The sequence below is a fragment of the Ambystoma mexicanum genome, chromosome 1q (genome assembly GCF_040938575.1).
Source record: "Ambystoma mexicanum isolate Mex_15411 chromosome 1q, UKY_AmexF1_1, whole genome shotgun sequence".
Lineage (NCBI taxonomy): Eukaryota > Metazoa > Chordata > Amphibia > Caudata > Ambystomatidae > Ambystoma > Ambystoma mexicanum.
In genome coordinates, this window is record NC_090922.1 from 1048258715 (window position 1) to 1048285862 (window position 27148).

The window sequence follows — 27148 nt, forward strand, 5'->3', positions numbered from 1 at the left end:
TTTGTATATAATGTATTGTTTTGAATTAGTAATGCTGGAAGGTAAGTAACATGGTGTTGTTGGTATTGCCACTATTATTTAATGCATATAATTCACATATGACATTGGTATTAACTACAATTGACTCCCTACCACCCAATTAGGTGGGTATAAGAGATACTATTGTTTACATTTGCAGATGATATAGTATAGAGTATCTTAGCAAATAATCATGATATAACAAATGTTTTAACTTTTAGTGGTTCAAATATGCCATTCAGATTGTAAGGAAATGGAAAACTGTTGAAACAGGTCTCCCTCTATTTATACACATGTGTGTGTTGTTTGATGCTAAATTGGCCTGGAAGAAGTATTTTGATGACCTAAATATCATGGATGCCACGCCCATGGCCATCTTATTCAAGCATACATCTCGAAAATGTTTTTGCAGGTAACATATGGAGCATCTGTATGGATCTGATATGAGATGCAAAAAATTAAAGATTGTGAATGGAAACATTGAGAAAGTTGCTAGACTTAATTTTGTGGTAACTGTGGATACGTCCTGGAATTGTCAAATCATATTGCAGGCTTTGATTTCTGGGGTAATGAAAAGTTGTATTTAGATGGCAATGCATTTAAAAGAAGGTATTACACCCAGTGCTCCAGATAAGATTTTGTGGTGGGAGTATTTTACTCTCCATTTTTAAACTTTGAGAGTAAATGTGATTTTAAGAGAGTAAAAATGACTTTTCTTCTTTGCAAGAGAGTAAGATGTATGTGACATCCAGCCGACGCGTGCATAAACTGTATGGAAATCATTACTATGCAGCAATTTACATAGTAAAGCAAGCACAAATTGTATTGTGTGCTTTGAGGTTTGATAGCAGAATTGTCTTTTGATGTTTAATGAAAGTCCTCCTTTCCTGCAGCTATTAATACCTAATATTATGCCAATGTTACGATACTACAATGCAGAGAGGCAAGGACTCCATTCTAAATTATAAATCTAATTTCAGTTCAAATGGTTATTTATATAGCACTTTTGGCAAAGTGCTGTACATAGAACATATTTATCACAATCATCACCAAACTAAAGTTGGTACTCCATCGACCTTGAAAGGATGATAAGCTGAATTGGCCTTTCGGGATTCGAACCTGCAACCTACAGATCACACACAGATCACAGCAACAAGTGCTCAACCAGCTGAGCTACCTTATTGGCTAACATCCTTCAGAGGTCAGTTAAATGAGTATCGACTGAGGTTTAATAATCACAGTGCCTAGATGCTGGACAAACCATATATGAAGGGCTACATAAAGTTAAATACCTATCTGGATTATCACAGGGACAGGTTTTGCTGAGGTTCTATTTCAATCACAAAAGTATCTTTCATTTGTTTGTTTTTGAACAGTGCTTTCACTTCCTGGAGAGTCAGGTTTTGGATGTATTAATTGTAGTCTTGAAGATTTGAGAGGCTAGAACACTTGTGACTGGTGTAATGACAATCACTCACCCTTGAACAAAGACTCTGCTGCTACTGACCATTTATAGTAATGCACCCCATTGACTGCAAGTTTGAATGGATGTAAACTAGACCGTACATTGTCATATTACACACTGTTTTTATAATTAGAATAAAATTATAAGTTTAAAACTTTTCTGCCTCTGCATGATTATGCACACAGCACAGGAACTATGACAAATACAACTGTGCAATACTGGTTAGCTTTCACAAGAATAAAAAGCATAATTTGCTGCAAAATATAAATTCTCAATTGCAACTTAGGTTTTCCATCTTATTTTATTTTACAATCCTAAAATGCCCATGAGCAGCAACACAGCAGAAGCTGAATGGAAATAAACCATTCCTTTTATCACAGTGTGAAGTTTCTTTCTTTGAAAGGCTTCAGAGAAATACATTGTTTCAGAGGCTTTTATCCATGGCTTGCCATTACATCCATGTAGATAAAAATCAAAAGCCTTCTGGTTTCTGTCAAGTAACCTGACCTATGCACTTCCCTCTTCTCTAAACTTGTGTGTACATGTAGACAGGAAAATAATAAAGCTGTCGTATTAACAAGATTTTCATGCATAAAAAGGCCTTGTACGCACCTTATCTGGAGGCCTGATTACACCCAAGACAACCTTTATAATTGTCCACTAAAACCACAAGTGACATTGAGCACTATCTGGAGGGCATACCCAACATTATCATACAAAGGTCAGCCTTGACCACTTCACCATAGAGTGGTTGTCAGGCATATGGTCTAAAGTGGACATCAGCAATAACTACTATGAATGCGATAACACCTCCCTTCAAAACATCAGTCACATTTTATTTCTGTGTCTACTGCACAGATAAATTGGCCACTACCTGAGAAGTTTGCATATACTTATTTTTAACCTTTCAAAGGGAAGTTTCTTTTATAATGTTTTCAAGATCATGCTTAGTTTCATGAAAGTCTAATATGAAATTTTGGTGAAATACTTTTTATTTACCTGACGCAAGATCTAAGCATTTCATTAAGTGTCCTTCGCAAAGTCTCTTGTAAATGCATAAGGACTTATGTCTCCCTGAATGCAGTGTCTCAATTTTTATGGGATGCATTAGTACTATGACTATATTTCCGACAATAAAGCCTAGAAGTTCCTAGATGTGAGTCACCTGGCCCTCTTATCTTTTTGGCATGATTCTTCCTATTTCACAAGGTTCCACAGAGCTTTTGATGCAATCAAATTGCAGATGGAACTCACAATGGATGTCCTGGTCTATTGCTGAGAATTCTATCTCCTTGGACTCTATATCCAATGATGAGACTGCCCCGCATGTTGATGACGCGAGTGGCTGTCACACTAGCTGGTCCTTCTTACCTCTTTTTTCTGAGGAGGTGATCCAAAATGCCTTGCTTCAGATTAAGTATAGTGCTCTTTCAGATTTTATACCACTGGGAGTTATGAAAGACATTTCTGTTGACCTTCTAGGGGAGATCACGGCTGCTATAAATTCCTCCTGTCAGTCTGGATATATACCCTTGGAGCTCAAGGCCGCCACTGTTATCCCCCTTCTGAAGAAACCATCACTAGATCCCTCATTGCTTTCTAATTTCTGGCCTATTTCTCTTCTCCCTTTCTGATGAAACTCTTGCAATCACTGGTCTCTCCTATGCTGTCTTCTTTTCTTGAATCCTCTGATCTTCTGGACCCGGTACAGTCAGGTTTTCATCGTGGCAGGGGCACGGAGAGTGTCCTAGTTTCTGTCCACAACGACATGGCCAGGCTGGTGGACAGGGGTGGGGTCGGTGCCCTGATTTTATTAGACCCATCAGCGGCCTTTGACAATGTTGTCCACCCTAGCCTGCTCACCCGCCTTGCCCAGACCGGCATGTCGGTGCAGGTACTGACCTGGTTCTCTGCCTTTCTGGCTGATAGGTCCCAATCTCTTTCTCTCCCTCCTTACCCATCTAATTCTTGTCACCTTAATTGTGGTGTCCCTCAGGGTTCCGCTCTGTCCCCCATTCTTTTCAACATTTACATCTTTATGTTGCTGCATCTCATCTGCTCCTTTGGCGTCAGGTGCTACTCTCATGCCGACGACACCCAGATCCTTATCCGTTTAGATCTAGACTGGACAGAGGTGTTGTTGTGCCTTCATAAGTGCCTGCCGGCCGTAGGGGGATGGATGTGCCGCCACTGGTTGAACGTGAATGGGGACAAAACAGAGGTGTTGGTGGTTGGTTCCCCCCTGACTCTTCACTTTGGATTGCTTCATTTTGCCCTGTTTCTTTGGGTTCTCTCCCAGTGCCCTCGGCAAATGTGAGGAGCCTAGGGGTGATTATGTCTGCTGCCTTGTCTATGGGGGCCCAAGTATCGGCTGTCTGTCAAGTGGGGAACTTCCATCTGAAAATTCTAAAACAGGTGCTCCACCTGATCTCAGTGGCACTACGTCCGCTTGTTGTGGCTGCTATGGTATTAAGCTGGCTGGATTACTGCAATTCTCTTTATCTGGCTCAGCCCAAGGGTCTGGTTTGTCGACTTCAGTGGATTCAAAATCTGGATGTTCAGGTGGCAACTGGGTCACCTTTTGGGGCCCATATTTCCCCAGTGTTGTGTTCCCTCCACTGGTTACCACTGGATCTGCATATACAGTTTAAAGCACTGTGCATTGTCCATCGGGCACAACATGATCAGGGAGCAGAGTATCTCCATGCTACGTTTTTGTGCTATCTCCCTAAGTGGCCGTTGTGTTCAGCATCCGCTGGCCTGCTTTGCGTGCCCTCTTTCCGGCTTGCCCAGGTTGGCAGTCAAGCTTTTTCCATCGCTGCAGCTCAGTTGTGGAATGGTCTTCCGCTTGAAATGAAAAATATGCAAAATCATTGGGTTTTTCGTAAAGCTCTAAAAACATACCTATTCTGATTAATGCGGTTGATTGGTTTTGGCCTCTGTCACCTGGTTGTTTAGTTATTTGCCTCTCCAGCACCATGATGCCGTGCGCTATACATATTAGCATAACATACCATAACATTGCATTATGGGATATTTCAACCCATGCCAATGCACCCTACTACACCCCTTTGCCAATGGGGAAAGAAAACTGCTATAAATGGAGGCAATAACCCTGTGCGCGCCACATCTGCAAGACTGCACATGGTTCATAAACCACAAAAGAGCTGCACACCCTGCCACACAGGCAAAGTTGGTGTAAAAACAGGAGTAACCTGTCACCTGCACAAGGCCACAGAAGGGCTAAAAATTCGAAAATGCCCATAAATATAGGTCTCTAATCAATGGTAACCTTCAAAGTTCTGTTTTGGCAGTAAATTCTGTTATCTTTATGGTGAATTATGGGAAGGAAAAGTGTGCTGAAATCAAAGATTCTCCAGGCAGTCAGAGGAATCCAGGCACCGCTGCCTGACAGCTGCCTAAGGAAATTGGCTGTCAAACCCAGTTAAATGTGTTTTCTTTTTCCTGAAGAAGTGGAAAAACCACCTGTTTAAAGCACCTTTCTGTGAAGTGCTTAATTCCTTTAAAATGTCAAAATCCATTATAAACTCTGTTCATTTTATATCTTTTAAATAAAAGATTGTAGGTGAATCTTATAGAAACCAGTGGAAGTAACTGCTAAATTCTGATGGGCCAGTGCATGGCCTGGGAAAGTTGAGATCTCAGCTTGACACTCTCTTGCTACAGGAAGGCTTAAATGATGCTAATGATTCCCGTATAATGACAACAAACAGTACAATGGGACCTCAGTAGACTTTCGTCTGGCGCTGAGCCGAGGACAATGGCAAGCTGCCCAACTGATCTCTACAGGGGAGCTTCCCTCCAGGAAGGGGCATCTGGGCCAGAAGGGGCATCTGGGCCAGAAGACGGCACGGAGAATGACTGGCGTATAGTGTGCACAGAGGAGGAGAGGGCTGCAAGATACTGCGACACATGGAGGAAACCCGACCATGATCCCTCCCAACTGGGCCACGTTGGCACACATCTCTTCGTGATGACGTATGTGGTCCTCCCAGGAAGCACACACGTCATCACGAATGACACGTGTGCTCAACGCGACACCAATCAGGACGGACACAATCCTGTCACCGGTCCCCACGTCTGCAGGTAGAGGAGTGCCAGATGACGTGGACCTCCCCCCTACCTGCGGACAGGCCTGGGACAGGGCATCCCTGCTGGTGCACGGTGATGCAGTCACAGTGTCAGAGACAGTGACATGAACAGGCCCCTCTGCAACGACCTGTGCTGCCTCCTGCCCCTGCCCCTGGACTGCACCACTTGCATCAGTGGTACCACCCACACCAGGCCCCATGTGCGGCTCTAAAGCGGCCTACTCCTCCTCCATACACACCATAAACCTGGATGGCTCCGCACTGTCTTCTGCCATCGCAAGCCCCTGTGGGGGCTCACCCACCCTTTCCACTGCAGCCATAGTGGAGAACGTGGCACCAGGGCCCTCACTCCCGGATGATGGAATTTTCTGGGAGGGTGACTGGGCCTTGCGTCGCCGGCCGGTGGAGGCATCCCTGCTGCTTTCCTCTACAGCGCCGTCTCCGCCCTCTTCTTCACTCGCCGCTGTGTAAAGGGAGACATTGAACACACGCATCAGGGTACAGTACAATAGTCCCCTAGACGCAAAGCAATAGCACATGAGTGGCACTGTCAAATGTCACTTCTATCATGTCCCTCCACAACACATGGGTCAGTGCAGGCAACACACATGCAGGAACAGGCATGACACTTGCAACAAACATTTGCATCCATGTCCAAGGCACCGTAGAAACATCCAATGGTGGCCTGAAACTCACATGCATCATGGGACATGCTGATCACATGCACACACATCACCGGAGGGTCATGCATCTGGCCCTGTATACCCACAGACACAGTGGATACAAGGATGACTAGGCTGTATCAGTGAATCAACACATCGTCACGGACATGTGTCATGCATCCATGGCATTTACCAGTCACTCACACACTACTCAGACACACGGACATGTACACCATGCATGTCCATGACAGCAGCACCCATCTCTCACAACCCAAACACGTCCAAGTACAGACACAGGTGTGCATTCCGCATGCTGCTCTGCATGAAGCATTGTAACACATAGACCATCCATGTGGGTCAGGCCTGATTGAACTCACATGCAGCACCATCATGTCCCTGCACACACACATCCATACATGACCCATGTCACACATACAGCCAAGTAGCTAACTACCACCACACTGCAACATGCACTGTTTTAAACAGGAATGCATGGGCACTTACCGCTCGACTCCAGACGGGCCTGCATCCTGAGGATCTGGTGGTGAAGCACTGGGCAAATGCGCTCCAGGACCCTCATCTTCTGGGTGGTAAGGTGGACCCATCGCCCCACTGCATCCGCTGTGTCCAAGAGGTGCCAGGCCTTCTTGAGGGTCCTGGACTTGTAGTCCTCCCAGCGCTTCTGGACGTGTTTGATGTTGCGGGGTGCCACCCCCTCCACGTTGATGCCACTCACTATGTCCTTCCAGATCCTCTTCTGTCCTTCCTTGTCAGCGATGGTGTGAAGAGGGCATCAAAATGCCCCAGGACTTGCTCCACCTGGATGCCAACTTCATTAGTACTGAAGCTGACAGCCCTCTGCCTCCCTGCTGGGGGGTTGCCACTGGTGCCGGATGGTGTTGTGTAGGACATGGCAACCCCCGAAACACGTGCGGGTGGGCAACTGGGTCCTGGGGCTGGGCTGTGGTTGGGCGTCTTCTGTTCCAGCAGGGGTGGTCACGGCAACTGGACCCCTGTAGATGGCTGATATGCAGGCACCAAATAGCAGGGCACTGTTGGAAGCAGGCAGGCAGGCAGCAGCAGATGGCTTGTAGGAGGCTCCCCAGGGTTCTGGGGGGCAGGAAAATGGCTTTCTGGGCAGGAGCGTGGTCTTCCATGTGTTGTTGCATGGCCAGCTTGATGCAGAGTAAATTGGCACGTGAAAAAACAGCACATCAGCGTGTAATTCGAGGAAAGGGCCTTAGCGTGTAAGCGTGTAAGTGACATAACACACGCAGGCATTTCCTTCTGCACCTGTTAATGGTCCGCGCAGGTCTGCAGCGCCCTGTACGTGCTTTCATTGGAGACCGACGGGTAGGTTTTCATACTTTGGGGTTCACACATGATTACTTCACAGCGGTTACAGTGCCTACATGTATTTCTTTTCCACGCAGATGGTGAGTCGCGCACGCTATTGCATGCTATTTTTCCCACTGCGGGTGCCCCTGTTTGTCACGTACCCCATTTATTGAGGTCATAGTAGCCCACGCGTTAATCGTATATGCTTTTTTGTGTTCATGAGTGCCACAGCATACTGCGTGAGGTTTTTTTACACGCACATGGGCTACAGGGGTTGGGTATACGTTTTTCTTGTATTTTTGGGGTGCCTGAACGTTGCGTGAATGTCATTTATCCCCAGGGTCCACAGGCAGCCTTGCAGGAGCACAGGGGTGCATCTACCATCACGTACCCTGCCCCTTCACCCCAATTGACCAGGACAACTGTTCAGGGCAGCTCCCATTGGCCTTAGTACATCCGTGCCATGGTTGTGAGGCCACCACCAAAGGTTATGGGGGGCTCAGCTGGGTGTCCTGCCAGTGTTGGGAGTGGTCGGGCACGTGGTCGGGGTGACCAGGGTGGCCAGGGTGGCCATAGAGAGGGTAGAGGCAGGGGTGCACCACAGGGGCAGGATGTCCAGCCACATGTTGGTGCAGCCATGCCACCACCCCCGCGGATCCAGATGATGCTACTGTTGCATCTGACCCTAGAATCCTTGCGACCCGACAGTAAGTAACATGTGCTGACACGGCCCACCGGTAGTGGTAGCTGCAGGTGCAGCTGTGGCGACCACCACACAGCCCGCCAACCGCCAGGGTTACTCGTAATATGGTGGTACAGTATGGACGATGCCAGTGACGTACCGGCACCGTCTATGGTGTACCGCCATACTCATAATGACCCCCTTTGTATGTGTGGGAGATTTTTTCCAAGTGACTTCATCAGGTCCCATGTCAGGTGTGAATGTCTCATGCCAGTTTACATTTCTCACGTTGCACTTAATGACGATAGTGTCATGTGTTGTGCATTTTGGTTGGCTGATCAGATTTTGCATGCCATGGCATGGCATGGAGAGCAGGGGTCACGGGTATTGGGAGGGGTTGGGTGACATACCAGTGATTACATGGCCTGTTTTGCAGGGGGTGCTGGGATATGCACCTTGCATGTGTTCATTTTGGTTATTTTTAAGTAGCTAAGGATGCACACAATGTAGCACTTCTGTGAAAACATTCTCAGGGTGTTAAGGTTGTGACAGTTGACTGTCTCTTTGTCCCATGAGCAGCATCTGTGCATGTGGTTAGGGATGTGGGGGCACCACCATTTCCACAGGTACACCCCACCATGTTGCGACGTTGTGCAGGGCACATGCTGCCACAATGATCCTGCACACTACTGGGGGTGCATGTAGTAGGTGGCCGCCAGAGCGGTCAAGGGAGCGTAGGCGTGACTTGAGCACTCTGAATGTGCGCTCCAGTATGGCCCTGGTTGCAATATGGGCTGCATTGTATCTTACCTGGAGGAGTGTGGTGGGGTTCCGTATTGGCGTCATCATGTGGGTGCTCAGAGGGTAGGCACTGTTCCCTGGGGAGGTGATGATGGTTGTCATTAGTTGGGTTTGTGTATTTGTGTGTGACATGCATGCATTGTGCACAGGCATTTGTACTAACCTATGAGCCATGTGTCGCCATGCTTCCCAGCTTCCAGGGCTAGGGTCAGGGCAGACATTCTGTATATGAAACTGTCATGGGTGGACCCTGGATAGTTTTCATGGACAGAGGTGATGATTCCCTTGACATCGCATGCACCCTGCATGTTCATGGAATGCCAGTGCTTGCGTTTGCGGTAGATGTTTTCAGTGGCCCTAGGTGGATGTAGGGCCACATGGGTGCAGTCTATGACACCAAGCAAGCACTTTGGGGAAGTGTGCCACCCTGTAGAAGTCCAGGACCACGGCCTGCATTTCTGCGGGTGTTCTGGGCATATATATGTGCCTGCGGACTGAGGGGCACGCAGTGATGATTGCCAACACCTGGTGTAGGCAACGTGACTGCGTGGGCTGTGAGACTCCCCCCACTATGGCAGTTGTCCGCTGAAATTACCCAGTGGCCAAAAATGCAGTACATTGAGCACCTTCTCCAAGGGGCTCAATGCTTGGGAGCACAGGGTGGGTGATTCAGTTCATCCTCCCACTCAGTGACCAGGTCTAGGATGATATGAGGTGGATACCTATACCTGCCATAGACCTGGCCATCAGGCATCCCAAAACGGCTGGTCCTGGTAAAAAAAATGCGGGGCCTGGCTATTCTTGTGCGGATTTTCCCTATTTGAATCCATGAATACGTGTTGTTCACTAGCGTGTGGGTGTTGCGTGTGTTTCCCAGCGGTACTTCCCCAGTTACGCCCTAATTTTGACACTTTGTTCCCCATTCCGTGTGTTCCGCCCCCCTTTTTGGTGTGTGCGCTAGACGTGCGCTTTCGCTGTGCGTGTCATGCACGGCGTTCAGGATGTTGCAGTGACGTGTGTGCCTGTGTGCGCCACACACAGATTTGGTGCACATTGCAGGAAAAACACGTGCAGTGCCTTCCATGAATCAGACGCATGCAATTCACATGTGTGGGCTAGCTTTTTCCTGCTTGCGCCAGCTTGCGCCACAAATTTTGGCGCACATTATTCCATGAATTACCCCCTAAAAATAAATGCAAATAGAGATAGCAAATTATTTAATGCAAGTAGAGGCAGCAAATTAAAAGATAATTCATCAGGGTTCATGGGAGGCAGTGAACTAGACTTTCAATGGAGTCAGTAAAATGAATGCGAAGACAGCAAATTTAAATGAACTGCATGTGTAAAATTTCCATATTAGTGAATGTGCCATCTATTCAATTTGCACTGAATGAGCTAACCACTAACAAAATCAACTAACAGTTTCCCCATTAAATAACGTTTCCCCAGTAATTAACTAATGAACAGTGCAAATGTCTCAGATTGCAAATTCAGTTTTTTTGTTCAGTAGAAGTAAAATGTGCATGCAAGAACATGCATTTGCTGTCTTGTTTATAGTGAATATGTTGGAATTTTGAGGATCGTGCAAACGATAGTATGTCAACTCCACGCCAGTCAGATTAGGGTTAAATGATCATTTTTTTTAACAAACTTTTTGCTGTCTATTTCTGTCGCATATGCAACTGGGAACTTTGAAGAGTGATGGAGGGAAAAGTTTACATGTTTTGTTCTGTGTTCTTTATATCTTTTCTCTTAGATAAGTACACTCTGTAACCACATCGGTTTTCAAGGTCTTGGTAAGAACAAAAACAAGTGTTTTATTGTGAACAAAATTAACATGTGCATGTAACTGGTTTTAAGATGTGCATTGCAAAACCTATTTTTACCTGATAACACGTATATAAAAATTGCAAAAACTAAATTAGAGGTATTGTATTCTTGTGTCTATGTGAGTTATTTTAAAAGACGAGAAATAATAAGGAAGTGTCCCAGTGCATACAACAATGGTAAAATATTTAACTCATGTTGCAAAGTAAACTAAAGGTTGGAGAACCAGATAACATGCTAGAAAACTTGTGATGCATGTGTGTGTGTTCAGCCATGCATGCTGGGAGCTGAACAGAACCGTCCAAGATGGTAGGCCGGTTTCGTATATAAGTTCAATGCAAAACAGCTGGTGCTGTAATGTCCCTATAAGTGTGAGGTCCAATAATCTGTGCTTACAGTCAACCATAAACAGAGTATAAAAATAAGGGAGTGGAGACTTGTCTCATCATATAGGGCAGTACTATAACTATGTTCACCACTGTTATACCACAATACTAAAATACCACAATTTTACTGCCAATTTACCACAATACCAAAATGCCACAACTTACCATGAAACTAAAATACCACCCAAGTTAAGTAACAGACCTATAACAAAATCCCTAACATATTTTGGTGCGTTGGCCGGGAACAGACTGTAAAGCAGTTACTGGGCGTGGCAAGTGTGTTCAGCACAGCCATTTCTGCATTTAAAGGGATGATTAATGAAAAAAAATGTGCGCCGAAAAGGTGCGCTGGTGCGTGTGTTCACGCGCAAGCGCACATTTTCTTATTCATGGAACACACTGCACATGTTTTACCCGCGACCTGCGCCGAATCCACCACATCACTGCGACACCACAAACGCCTTGCGCAATACGCCCAACGAAGGCACACACCGTCCAGCGCACACACCCAAAAAGGGGGCGGAACACGTGGAATGGGGAACAACACGCAAGAATGTGGGCATAACGGGGAAGCACCGCAGTAAAATCCGTGCTACGCCAACACATGCGCTAATAACACAAATTCATGGAATCCAACAGGGATCACCGGCGTGCGGGAAAAGGCGCGCAAACTTGGAAAAAAATACGCCACGTGAAAGCAGGTGTATGCGCCCGCGCGCACCAAAGCCAATGCATAAAAGTGCGTGCAAACAACAAATGCGCGTATACAGCTACGATGAATGTAGCATACCTTGCAGCAGTGATCATGGGACACTGTAGGAGGAGGAGGAGGCTAGCCAGACCCTGCATTTCTTTACCCAGGATCAGCCTTTTTGGAATGCCTGATAACCAGGTCTATGGCAGGTATAGGTTTCCACCTCATATCATGCTAGACCTGGTCACTGAGTGGGAGGATGACCTCACATCACCCACCCTGTGCTCCCAAGCACTGAGCCCCTTGGAAAAGGTGCTCAATGTACTTCATTTTTTGGCCACTGGGTCATTTCGGCGGACAATGCCATAGTTGGGGACGTCTCACAGCCCACGCAGTCCCGCTGCCTACACCAGGTGTTGGCAATCATGAGTACACGCCCCTCAGTCCGCGGGCAGATATACATGCCCAGAACACCCGCAGAAAGGAAGGCCGTGGTCCAGGACTTTTATGGGGTGGCACACTTCCCCAAAGGGCTTGGTGCCATTGATTGCACCCATGTGGCCCTATGTCCACTTAGGGCCGCTGAGCACATCTATCGCAATCGCAAGCACTGGCATTCCATCAAAGTGCAGGTTGTATGCGATGCCAAGGGAATCATCACCTCTGTCTATGCCAACTATCCAGGGTCCACCCATTATAGTTTCATATACAGTATGTCACCCCTAAACCGGGACCTGGAAGCTGGGAGGCATGGCTACACATGGCTCAATAGTGAGTACAAGTGCCTGTTTACTTGCATGAATGTCACATACAGACAAATAGACAAACCCAACTAATGACAACCATTCCCACCTCCCCAGGCAACAGTGCCTACGCTCTGAGTACCTACATGATGACGCCAATAAGGACCCCACCACACCACCCCAGGTTTGATACAACGCAGCCCATATTGCAACCAGCACCATAGTGGAGCGCACATTCACAGTGCTGAAGTCGCGCTTCCGCTCCCTTGACCACCCCTGTGGCCAGATACTATATGCACCACCAGTAGTGTGCAGGATCATTGTGGCAGCATGTGTCCTGCACAATGTTGCAACATGGCAAGGCATACCGGTGGACCTGGTGGTGCCCCCACATTCCCAACCACATGCACGGCTGCTGCGCATGGGAAAGGAAAGGGCACGTGGCAAGGCTGTCCATACCCAGCTTGTGGCACCATTTTTCACCAATAATCCCACCCTTGCAGAGTGCACACAGGCCTGGCACGTTCCAGGTGACAATCGATGATGACAAAGGGACAATCAACTGTCAAAACCTTACCACCCTGAGAATGTGTCATTGGAACTGCTACATTGTGTGCATCCCTAGCTACTTAAACCAACACAATCCCGTGTGACCAAAAGGAACACATTCAAGATGCAGGATGCCACTAACCCCATGTAAAACAGCACATCCAAAAACTGGCATGTCCCCTAAACCCTCCCAAAACCCATGTTACCCGGCCGACACACCACACCATGCCAAGCAATGTAAATAGTCCAAAGTAAATACACAACACATGACACAACTGTCACAAAGTGCACTTTGACAAATGGAAATATGTCCGAAGCAATTCCCTCTGGGCACATAAAAATTAAACCGTACACAGGAACATCCATTTACCAGCAAAACATATCATAAACACAGGTCCCAACAGTGAAAATGTCAGACAGTTACCAATCACAATAGCACAAGTGCCTCAATGTGACAAAGCCATCACATGGACCCCGTCCATCTTGAGTGGGTCTCTGCTAGCTAAAGGGGGCAGGGTAACGCACACAGCATGAAGGGTATCAATGATGGAGACAGGTAAGGAAATACATGAAGATGCAACATCAAAAAATACACATTTACCAATATCCAAATCAAAATGCATGCTAAACATGCACTGGTCAAACAATCATAAATTCCCACAAGGGGTGAATACACAGGTTGGACTTCAGACTGGCCACAGAAATGATGGAAGCCCAATGGCTCTGTGTAAATTACTCTCACATGCTGCCCTCCTTGCAAGCCTATGGAAAGGGGAAGCAGGAGTGGCATATATGTCTGGACCCCAAGCTACAAACACAAACCCGAGACAAGCCTGTATGGGCCCACCCGGAACACACAGTGGATGCCTACTGGTGCCACACAAAGCAACACATTGTTACATGAATGCACAATAGACAAAAAAATAATTAAAACAAAAAAAATGGCCATGGTGGACCGGGGTGGGTGGACCACCGAGGAGGGAGGAGGTGCAGGGTGCACATCAACACCCATGTGTTTGGATGTTGAAAATAAAAAACCTCCATGGGTTCATGGCCTGCACGGCTAGCCCATAGTGGGAGACCTCTCTCCGCTGTTGGCACCCTCTGGTGTAACATCAGAAGGTGTTTCTGGCAAGGAGGGCTGACCATGCATAGCCCTGGTATGCTCCTCAATGGCAGCAAACATGTGGGCCTGAAAGGTCTGATTCTGTGTGATTATGGTACGGAGGTCCCCATGCAGCACCTCACGTGATGCACGGATCTCCTCCCGGGTAGCATGGAGTTCCACATGCAAGGCCTCACGTGACGCATGGATCTCCTCCCAGGTTGCATGGAGTTCAGCAGAGATGTTGTGTGTCAGCTGCTCATCTGCTGTTCTGCCTGTCTACTGTTAGCCACCTCAAGTGCAGGCAGAGTAGTTCTGAGGTAGGTGTTCTCTTCCCTCCGGGCATCCCTATGGGCCTCTGCCTCTGCAGCCATGGCTGTGCCTAGAGTCCCCATTTCAGCCCGTCGGTCCTTGTTGGCGGCCAACATATCCAGCCTGTGCGAGCAGCATGCAGATCGCACTGCCTGCTGTTGGAGCTCCATCTGCCTTTCAGGGGAGAGAATGGAATTGGCCACCCTTTCCACGCCCTGAGCCATCATCTCACATGATGCCCCCTTTTGCTTTGCAATGACATACATGGAATTCTCCCACACAGTATTCCCGGGTGGCTCGCGGCCACCGCGTTGCCGGACACCACACCTGTCGGGCCCAAGAATACTTGGCCCTTGCTGCGCTGGCGCTGTCTGTGGCTGCAGGACTGCATTCCTCCCTCGCTGAGCTTCCCCATGAACAGGAGCAAGTAGTGTGGAGCGTGACCCTGCATCCATAACCACCACAGACGGACGTGCCAGCACTGACTGGCTCATTGAGGGGTCTATCCCCACTGCAGGTGTGTCGGACAGAACAGCATCCACAGCATAATCACTCACCTGCAACAGCAATGATGGTTCAATGTCTGATTCCGCACCAGAGGCATAGGGTTCCTCAGAGGTGTACTCCGAGACACCCCTGGCCAGGATGGTCTGTAGCACCAATGGATTTTTGTGGGCTACCACACCACGGCTTCCACTGGTGCCTTGTTGGTGCTCTGAATGCTCCACCCCCTCCGCCATCTCCTCCTCCTCCACTGCTTCCAGTGCCTCATCACCTGCACAAAATCAAAAAAAGACATGAACACACATGTTAACAGCATAGGCCAAACATATAGGTATTACAATGTTGACAGCCAACACATGAAGCAGCCATGTCACACATGACACAAACTCAGGCATGCAGTGTCAATGAGATGGAAGGGGAGCCAGAAGGAAGGCATGGATGCATGTGAAATTGCAAAATAATACATGTATTGCATGGTGCATAGCACCTGCATCACACACAAGCTTGTGACTGGCATAGTTTGTCCACAAACATGACAGATGCCAACACACAGATGGCACGTAGCATAGCCATGTCCGAACTGTCAACCAGACCCAGATGGACGGTCAATACTACTGTCCATGAGCCATGTACAATACATGTCATTTGATATTTCATTGAATTCGCAATGATAACACACGTGTCACAGGCTGCAAAAATGCTAGTGTGTTGAAATACTGTGAAGGAAGGCACATGGATTCCTCAATGGCAGGTCACCTTGACATCACGCAAGTGAATAGGCAAGTGAAAGGGGATAACAGTGTTCAGAAGTGTGTGGGTGCAGTGCAGTACATGTGTCTGGAATCAACTAATATTGAGAACACAGATGCAGTAAAGTGAACATCGTGGACTGATGGCAATGTAATGGCAAGTGCAGTCATCCTGTGTGATGTGTTGGCAGTGGTTTGTAGGGACACAGTAAACCCCACCCCCAAGTGCGGGGGATGGCTTGGAGGCAGTGCATGTGTCAAAATGGTTGCTGAGTACCGTGTTATAGCAGACAGTGTGGGCAGGTGTCAATTGCATTATCGCAGTCAACGCGAACTACAGCAGGGGAGAGGAGGACAGAGAGCACAACACATGAGGAAGCATCAGAAGTGCCACCAGACCCTGAGAAGAAACAACAGCAGTTGCATAGAGGCACAGAGGCTGCACCAGAGGGAGGCTTGCTCCGAACTCAGATGAGAACCCCAAACTAATGGCCATGAGGAGCAACTGACCCTGAATGAGCAGGAAAGGGACGATCATATACCATGGGAAGGAAGCAAATACTGGAGATGGAGTTGAATTTATTGCTTGCCCAGGACCCATATGGACTTTCTGGGAATGCACAGGGTCCAGGAATGAACACTCATAGCCACGGTGAGCCTGTGCAATCCGCACAGTCAGAGTGAAATACCCTGCACCAAGGCAAGAGGACGTTCCATACAGTCCAGGTCTGGCTGAGTTGCAGAGGGAAGATTGTATATTCACAGAAATTCAGGTACTGTCCATTGTAGTAGTCCGCCATCGGAATCACCAGTCCCATGGAGACAGTGAGCTGCTAGGGGGTGGAGAGGAAAGGAAGAATGCCTCTGAGAAGGAACAGCTCGCAGTGTGTCCACACAGAGACGTCAGTCATGTGGCGATAGAAGGTGAGTGTTGAGTGGAAGATCATCAGAGGCTATCCACGACCATAGGTTGGAGCAAGAATAGGGCCAAGAGATGCTGCACAGAGTTTGTGATGGAAGGAGGGAGCAGGTGTGGTGATGAGGATTGCCTTCTTGTGTAGAACATGGTTTGTATGCAGTCTGCATAACAATAAGCACGTATCAATCCAACATCACATGGGTCACACATGGCAGTCATGTCAATGTAGCCTGAACTGGCAGACAATCATAACACAGCACCCAAGCAACACACACATGGCCTGGACACACACACACATCACCACTCACCGGACCCTATCTCATAATTTGGCAGCCCTCCCACACCTTGGACCTGCTCCACTGCGATGAAATCAGCAGCGATCTCATGTGGAGTGAGCTCTTTGTCCTCTGATGGTGTCCCACTGCCAGTCACCAGAGTAGAGGCGAACTTAGCAGCTAACTTGCCTTTAGCTTGGCGTCAGAGGTAATTCCAGCACTTCTGGCAATCATCTGCTGTGCACCTCTCATATCCCAAGGCGCTAATATGCTCCGCAATGCACTGCCGTTGGCCCCTACGCAGAGCATGTGTATGTTTGCTCCCTTACGTCACCAGCATGTCGCGGCCGTGTTCCAACACATAGCCCACAAGCCTGTCCAGTTCCTCACCACAGAAACTCTGCTTTCTTGACGTGTTGGGGGCCTGAGCCGTGTCTGGGTCCCAGCCTCTTCTGATTGAGTATGCGTCTTCCTCTTGGGAGGTGGTGCGGACCCTGAGTGGCTTCTGCCACTCTGGTCACTAGGGACTGAAGCGCAGGTGGACTGGCCAATGGAAGCAGGCAATGACATAAGGACCGAAGGTCGGACTCAAGGTATTGGCAGCTGGGTGCTGTTGCCAGGACACTTCGCCGCACCTGCCTCGGTTTCAAGGGCCGGGACTACACACAGTCCTGGCTGGGTGCCTCAGAGCTGGGGTGGTGTCAGCTGCACCGGCCTCTGCAGCTTCCACACCCAGGCTGCTCGGGGCAGCAGATGACACTGCTGCCCTAGATCCACGTGACCTGGTGACAGCAACTTTCACCACACGTGCCTTGGCCTTTCCCGACACAGAAATAGGCCTGTGAGTCATCCTGTGCCTGTTCCGGGACCAATCCAGCACAGGCTGGCTGACCCTGAGCCGGGGTGGTGTCAGCTGCAGCTGCCCCTGCAGGTTCCACACCCTGCCTGCTTGTGACAGCAGATGGCACTGCTTGTCGGGACTGACAGGTGCTGGGGATGGCAGCAGCAGCTGCATCTCCCTGACCCGCTTGTAGGGGGCATAGCTGTCCCTGCATGTGCCTGGACACCCTGCCCTCGTGGACCACCCTGGCCACGTCACCCACCGTGGCCACCTTGGTCACCCTGGCCACATCCTCCACTGTGGCCACCTTGGCCACTCTGGCCACGTCCCCCACCGCGGCCACCTCTGGGAGGTCGCCCAGCTTTGCCTCCCTTACCACTTGTTGCCTTCCCAGTCATGGAACTGATGTACTAGTGCAATGGGAGGTGCAGACAACAATTGTCCTGCACAATTGGGGTGAAGGGGGCAGGGTATGTGATGGAAAACATACCCATGTGCTCCTGCTAGGCTGTATGTGACCCCTGGGGAAAAATTACGGGTCACGCAACGCTCAGGCACCCCAAAAACAAACATGCATGCGACCCTCGGTAGCCCACGTGTGATGAAAAAACATCCCACAGTAGGCTGTGGCACCCAGGAACACAAAAACTGCATACACAGGAACACGTAGTCTACTATGACCTCAAAAATGGGGTACGCGACACACATGGGCAACCACAGTGGGAAAAATGCGTGCGTGACTCACCGTCTGCCTGGAAAAATGAAGAAAAACACAAGGCGTGTGCGCGTAGGCAACTCCCCCGCCAAAACCAGAAGTACGCACTGCCACAGTAGTGAAGAAATCACGTGTCAACCCACAAAAAGAAGAATCTCATGCGTCAGTCCCCACGAAAAAGCATGTACAGTCCACTGGTGTCCTACGCTGACCTTTAACCCATGCTGAATGGCAACGCCCAACGTCCCGCACGCGTCACGTAAGTTACGGTCTTTGGGCCTTTCCTCTGATTACACACTAATGCACTGTTTCTGCATGTGCAGAGTCACTCTGCATCTGGCTAGCCATGCAAAATCACACAGAAGACCCACGCTCCTGCCCACAAGGCCATTTACCTGCCTCAAATGCTGAGTTTAAGAGTGAATATTTTTATGGACTACAAAAAGACATTATATCACAGTTGATTCGCAAGTTTGATTGGGACGAATCGCTCGACTGGATTGTAGAACAAGGGACTAAACTGTATGAGGTAATATATTGTCAAAGTGAGTAGGGTTCCAAAAATAAGGAAGCAAAATCAAGATATAAAGATTCTACACCAACGGTAATGGAGATAAAATATGCAAAAATGCCACTTGAATCAGCCCAAACTCAGGCCAGGAATAATATGACATCTGATCAAAGGGGCACACCACAGAGGACTCCACCCCAAACACCTATGGTCCAGTTACATGATCCGAGCAATAGAGAAAATTACATTATTCCTAGATATGCAGACCTAGGGTAGGATACCGGCCCGATATGTCAGGCATGAATAACAATCAAAATCAAAATCAAAGAAACAATGGTCCATACCAGACGTTGGGGGCACAGAGTAGATTTGACCCCAATACTATGTTATATGGCTATCAAGACAAACCACGATATGTGGACCGGTTCATTGAAAATGGAAATCAGTATAGGGGACAGTTCTCCCAAAATGAAAGACAGAACATGAACTATTTTCCGAGCCATTACAATCAGTCGCCACCACCGGTTGATCACAACCAAAGAATGGCCACTCCGCGATCCCCACCTCAAATGAAGGAAGAATTTCAGAAATAACTCAAATAGGAATAAATCTCCTGAGAGGTATCAAAATAAATCCAACCAGCGTAAATTTAATCACTACTGGCCTAGGCCATAGCGAGAGGAATTCAGAGATATGGACGGGTGTCAGTGTCCAGAAGCCCAAGTGAAAATGCTGTCTGAGCAAATAGGAAAACTATGTGCAGTTCAAAAACTGCCACCAAGTGAGGGTGCAGAAGGCCACAGGAGTGATCTTGTGCATTCTAACAACAAGTGACTAAGTACTAGCCCTTGTAATGATAAAAGTACAGAATCCCACAAACCAGTTTTGTGTAACAGTTCTGAATTGCTTGCTGATGTAAACATGAAGATGACCACAAATGAGAATGAGACAGGGGATGCACTCACACACATAAAAAGGAGGTCTGGTTTAATTTAGAGTTGAATCAGACTATTGAAGTGTGAGAAAATGAAGGACAGGAAAACAAAATAAACAAGAAAATTCAAGAGAACAGAGAGGCAGATTCAAAAAGGATAAAACACCTGATAGAGAGGCAGGATTAGTTGTTAAAGTATCCTCCCTTGATAATCAGAATACTGATGAGGTCCAGACAGAAAGGAGGTGCTCAAAAGGAGGGTATGGGAGGATCACCTGAAGAGTATTTTGAGCCACATCTATTTCAAGAGACTGAGAAGTCAGGCATCATGCAAAATACAAATACGTGTTCTGAACCAGAAAATGACAAGCTATCACCTGATTTTTGTGAGGATTGTTCAGTCAAAAAACTGCAGTGTAAACACTGATGGTCCCCGGTCAGAGGAGCGGACAGTGGCTACACTCCAAATGAGTGCTGAACATAGAAAAATAGACAGAGATTCCCAAAATGAAATGGGCAAAAAAGGGAAAGATAACATTTCACTTGCCCCTGTGTTTGGCAAGAAGTGAAAAGGGCCAGAGAAAGGTGAGTCCTGAAATCAGCAGAAATTCACACCTCTTGTGTGTGCTGGAAGAGGTTGAGGACAGGTATTATGCTCCTATCACCGTGGAAGAGAAGTGCAATGCATTTGCAATGATTGACACAGGTGCACAGGCCCCTATCATGTCCAAAGAACTGGTGAAAAGTATCAATTAAGGGAGATCCCCACAAATTCATATCAAAGTGAGACAAAATGAAGTCCCAGTGCATAATAACCTATCGAAGGTGTCACTGAGATTGACATAAAGATAGGAAAACACAGGATGAGACAGGAAGTGTTGAGCACATCTCAGTGAAATCCTGTTTCTGTTGGGAACAGATTGCCTGAAAAGGTTGTCCCCCCTCATTGATGGGGTAAATGGAGGTCTGTGGTCCCTAACCAAAAAGCAATTGAGGCCTAAGAAAGTAAGGTCACAAAACAACAGTATAAAAGAATGCAATACAGTGGATAAATCAAATGATGCAGTGGATGTGTACCTTCAAAATGGCTGTGTGCCTAGTGTGACTGTCATCCTGATGTGTCAGGGTGAAATACAAAGTGAAAAAAAGAAGCAATCCATGGAAATTTATTGGGATCCTAAAAGAAAATGGCAAACAGAAATAGATGAAAATACATTGCGCTTTTAGTTAAAGGAAAAGAAGTGAAAGCAGAATGTTACTCCTGAAGTAACCACAGAAAAACATATCACAACACTTTCTGAAATACACATGGGAGATGGGCAGCCCTCTGGATCCCTATTGGTGTAAATGGTCATTCTGAAATGATAAAAGCCACTTTAGCACTTCAACAGGAAAGAAGTTTCATCAATGAGAAAAGATTCCAGTGGATAATCGAAAGTGAGGAGATCCCAAAATTCAGAATTAAAAACCAACATATTTTTGGGTTGGACGATCCGGAATCGGGGAATAGAATTGTAGGAAGATGCATGCTAAAAATTACTGTTGGCCCGAAAACTATCTGTCACAATGTGTGGATAGTGAGTGGGACACAGAATTAGTTTTATTTGGGAAATTACATTATGCACAGAATGTGCATGGTGTTGGACTTCCTCAATCAAAATGTATGGTCCAGTTTAGGGGGACATGCACCTGAGTTCGAAGACAAGAGACAGGCTTATCATTGTGCGCAGTTGGTGCCATATGCATTTGAGCTACAGGTGAAGAAAGATGTTACCATTCCTGCATTCACCAGACAAGTTACTATAACATTAAAACACAGACAGAACAGGACACCAAATGAAGGATGCTGATGCATTTGTGTGCATAAATGAATCCATGAGGCAGCAAGGACTTGGATGTGAATATACACCACTGGTGGAGATTGGGGTTGGGCCAATTAAAATCATGGTGGATAATAAAGGATTCCAGGATATTTATTTAGAAGAGAACTCAGCATTAGGAATGGCAATACAGAACATCACATTATGCTGCAGATTTCAGTAATGCAGTGATTGGGAACATTACTGAGAAATATGTGAACGCACAGGGTGAGTTGACAAAGTCTCTTTATTCCCAACATAAAGGGCTATTAAAAATTCAGTCTATGTATCCTTATGATTCAAGTGAGTAGGTGTGTTGTCCCCAAGAAAATTACATATTATTTGATTTAAATGAAAATGAAACAGAAAAACAACATATTGAAATGGAGGCTGATATTCCAAAATATTTAAAGGTGGCAACTCTACAAAGAGATACAGCCACACGGTTAGAGTAGACCACAGAGGTTCCTCTATTGGAGAATTTTCCAGAATTCTGGAAAAATGGCAGAGGAGCAGGTTCAGGCAGCAGATGCGTATATCAATGATGAGTAGAGGATTGAGTTGAGAAAAATATTTATGGAATTTAAAGAAGTCTTTGCCAAGGATGCTTATGATTGCGCCCTTACCGCATCTGCATGTTGCCACATTACCAGAGGGATATGGTAGAGATGCGGTATTTGTGCATCAGTATCGCTTACCGCTGGTATGTATGGAATCATTAACTGAGATAATTAAACATTTAAAATCTAGAGGAATTCTAGATTAGGCCCATTCATAGCACCTCAAAGACTCCCATTTTAGGAGTGTTCAAACCTAATGACCAATGGCGTCTGTTTGCAGACTTAAGAGAGTTAAACAAAAGAGTACCTGTTTCCAGGTGAGCATTTCCCTTTATTAATCAGGGTCTCGCACTGGTACACGGGTCAAAGGTTTTTATCACATTAGATCTTATAGCTGGGTACTGGTGTGTGCCACTGGCTGAAGACATTCAAAATATGTTCGCATTTTCGTTTGACAAAAATATGCCTGGTCCCGAATACCCTTTGGGTATGTCAATAATGGAAAAGAATTCGGAATATTTTTGAGAAAAGCGCTCCCAGATGCAGCAGAAAGGGGGACAATAATTTATGTAGATGATGTCCTGATTAAAACTGAAAACCTGAGAGTCCTGTTAATGAGATTAGACATGTGCTTGGCCAGTTACAGAAGGCGGGTGCCAAAGTATCTTTGCAGAAAGCGCAATGGTGCAAAATGAAGGTACATTTCTTAGGCCATTAAGTGACTAAGCATAGGTTGAATCCACAAAAGAAAAAGGTGGAAGCAATACAAAAATCCAACTAAATTTATAGGATTGAAAAGTTTATTATGCATGGCAGGATATAACAGGAAGTTCATTGCAAATTACGCAGCGAATACCCAGCCTTTAACGAAATTACTGAAACAGGGTGTACCCTGGAAGTGGGAGAAGGAGCAATGTGAAGCGGTAGCTAGATTGAAAGAATGTCTCATGAAGGTGCCATTTCGGCATATCCCATAAATAACCAGGATTTCTTTGTAGAAATAGGATTTACTGATCAGTGTATGTCAGCTGTATCATCTCAAAGGCATGATTTAAATCACAAAACTATCGCCTATGCTAGCAAGGCGTTATCTCAAGTGTAAACTAAATTCAGTAAATGTGAAAAAGCTCTTCTAACCACTGTTTGGGCATTGCAACATTTCCATCCCATCATTTAGGGAGAAAAAGTAATTATTGAAACAAACCACCAGCCCCTACAGTTTTTGCAAATTCAAAGAATTAGATCAGGTAATTTGGCACAGTCCCGAATTACTTCCTGGACATTGGCATTACAGGGATTCCCTGTAGAAGTAAGGTATGGACAGAATAAAAAGATCCTGGTTGCTCAAGGACTAGCGGAGCTGTATGATTGCACAGCTTAATGTACATCTAATGAAACTGAAATACAACCCAATTTGAACGAACGTGAACAAACCCCACACAAAGTTTTTAAAGAGAATGTGTGCAAGGATCTGCCAACAGTGTACGTAGATGGATGCACATATCATGTGGAAAATAATGTTGAAAAACAGCCTGTAGCAGGAACATGAAATATCTGGTTTAAATGTGACGACATTCCAAGTGTGAGTATGAGAATTGGAGCTAGAACTAGCCAAACAACAGATTTATAAGGCAATTACTACTGGAGTTGAAAATAAATTCAAAAGAATTGTCCTAGTGGTTGATTCTGAATACGCACGGAACAGTTTTGTGGACTATTATCTATTTGAAAGGAAAAAAGTATGTGCACCTATAACAAAAAAATCCATAAACATGGGAAAATGATCCAAGCTATAGACAAACGAGTGTCAGAAAATTATTTAATAGAACACTGAAGAAAAATGCCTGGGTAAACCATTTGTTCCTGATGTGGGAGATGCTATTTGCGGGTTGAAACCAGATCCAGAAGTGTCTGGCGGATGTGAAATTGTCATTAGTAATCCTTTGGGTTGAGGAACTGTCCCAAGCCAAATTGAGAAAAGAATAAGTGGTTAGTGAGCACTTCTTTAATAAACTATACGGTCATTCATCTGAATCATGGGTCTTTCATTGTGTGGTTTACATATCTGTCCCAAAGGATACAGTAGTATCAGTAAGGGGATTGACTCTATTTCATGCTGATGACGATTTATGGGAGGGGGAAGTGGAAAATATTGAATTCCTGCGGAGTGAATAATTTCCAATTGATCCGGATATAGAATTCTTGTTGAACCACAAAAAAATGCACACTGTCAGAATGAATTTAAAGAAATACAATATTACTATGAGTAGCCTGGGCTTAATGGAAGGAAACCCATTCATCTTGGGGACTTGGGTAGAAAGAGGTATGGTGATTTTGGCAATCCCAATTATGTTAATGGGGGATGGCTCATTGTCCTTACAATTAAGATGAGGATGTTAGTCATGCTGATGACAACAATGGGGAAGGAGAGGTGCATTGTGGCACATGAATTTTAGTAACAGTGATTGTTATTCCTCATGTAGTGATTTTTGCAGGCGATCCTTACATGAACAAAAGGAGGGAATATTTAAGTTGATGCTGTGGTACATGGCATTATTTTCAATGGAGACAGTCAGTAAAAATAAATGCAAATAGAGATAGCAAATTATTTCAAGTATAGGCAGCAAATTAAAAGATAATGCATCTGGGTTCATGGGAGGCAGTGAAGTAGACTTTCAATGGAGTCAGTAAAATGAATGCAAAGACAGCAAATGTAAATGAACTGTGCATGTATAAAATGCCCATGTTAGTGAATGGGCCATCTATTCAATTTGCACAGAATGAGCTAACCACTAACATAAACTAACAGCTTCCCCATTAAATAACTTTTCCCCAGTAATTAACTAATGAACAGTGCAAATGTCTCAGATGTCAAATTCTGTTTTTTCATTCAGTAGAAGTAAAACGTGCATGCAAGAACATGCATTCGCTGTCTTGTTGATTTTAAAAGCGCTATTGTGTCATAGCAGGAAGCAAAGTTGATACAAGTAGGCTCCAGAGCTGTGGTGTTGGGAGAGAAATGCTATGATTCTAGAAGTGAGATGGGGTGACATGAGACGTCAGAAAAAAGGACAGGAGGTAGTTTGAGTGACAGAGAGAATCCATAAATATAGGAGTCAGGAAAGCTGGGGTCAGTAAGTCATAATTCTGCAGCGAGAAGAGGTGAAGTACAGCCGATAGCTGGGCTGTGCATGGAAAGCCAAGCTCTGCAGAGAGTGCAAGATTCTCCAAGCATCTAGCTGAAGGAGGCCGGGGAAAGGTTGCTGGTTTTCGCTGGGCTGCCAAAAGCTGTCACATTTGCAACATTACACCCGCAGATAAGACGGTCCAGAGAGGGGCTACTTCAGCACAGAAATTCTACATATTAGGAGTGAGTATAATGGATTTTGAGGAGCGTGCAAACAATTGTATGTGAAGTCCCTACCAGTCAGAGTAGGGTTAAATGATTATTTTTTTTAACAACGTTTTTGCTGTTTATTTCTGTCGCATATGCAACAGGGATCATTGAAGAGTGATGGAGGGAAAAGTTTACATGTTTTGTTCTGTGTGCTTTATATCTTTTCTCTTAGATAAGTACACTCTGTAACTGCATCGATTTTCATGGTCTTGGTAAGAACAAAAACAAGAGTTGTATTGTGAACAAAAATAACATGTCTTTTGTAACTGGTTTTAAGATGTGCATTGCAAAACCTATTTTTGCCTGATAACACGTACATAACAATTGCAAAAACTGAATTAGTGGGATTGCATTCTTGTGTATATGTGAGTTATTTTGAAAAACAGGAAATAATAAGGAAGTGTTCTAGTGCATACAACAACGGTAAAATATTTACCTCATGTTGCAAAGTAAAGTGAACGTTGGGGAACCAGATAGCAAGCTAGAAAACCTGTGATGCATGTGTGTATGTGTTCAGCCGTGCATGCTGGCAGTTGAACAGAACCGTCCAAGATGGTAGGCCGGTTTCGTATATAAGTTACCGGAAAAACAGCTGGTGCTGTTATGTCCCTATATGTGCAAGGTCCAATAATCTGTGTTTACAGTCAACCTTAAACAGAATATAAAAATAAGGGAGGGGAGACTTGTCTCATCATATAGGGCAGTACTATAAATATACTCACCATGTTATACCACAATACTAAAATACTGCCATTTTACTGCCAATTTACCACAGTACCAAAATACCACAATTTACCACAAACTAAAATACCACCCAAGTTATGTAACAGCCCTGTGACAAAATCCCTAACAGTCATCAGGCATACTGATAGTTAAAGTCTCTAGTAGATATGAATCAAACATCTGTGCAGCTGATGGATTGTTGTCTGTTCCTTTTGATGGTCTCCCTGTATTCAAGATGACTAAGCCACTGATGAGGGTATCCCACAGTATCCCCTCCCTGTTGGCCACCCCTGCACAGCTTACAAAGCATTCAGTAGGTGTCTGTGATGTACTACTAATTGCTTCTGTCAAACTTGAGCTTGACATGCCCTGTATACTTGGCAAAATCCAGGCTACTGTGACCATGTATTCTACAGACAATCCAGCTGGTGAGCTCAACTGCCTTGCCAATTCATAAGGCAGCATCA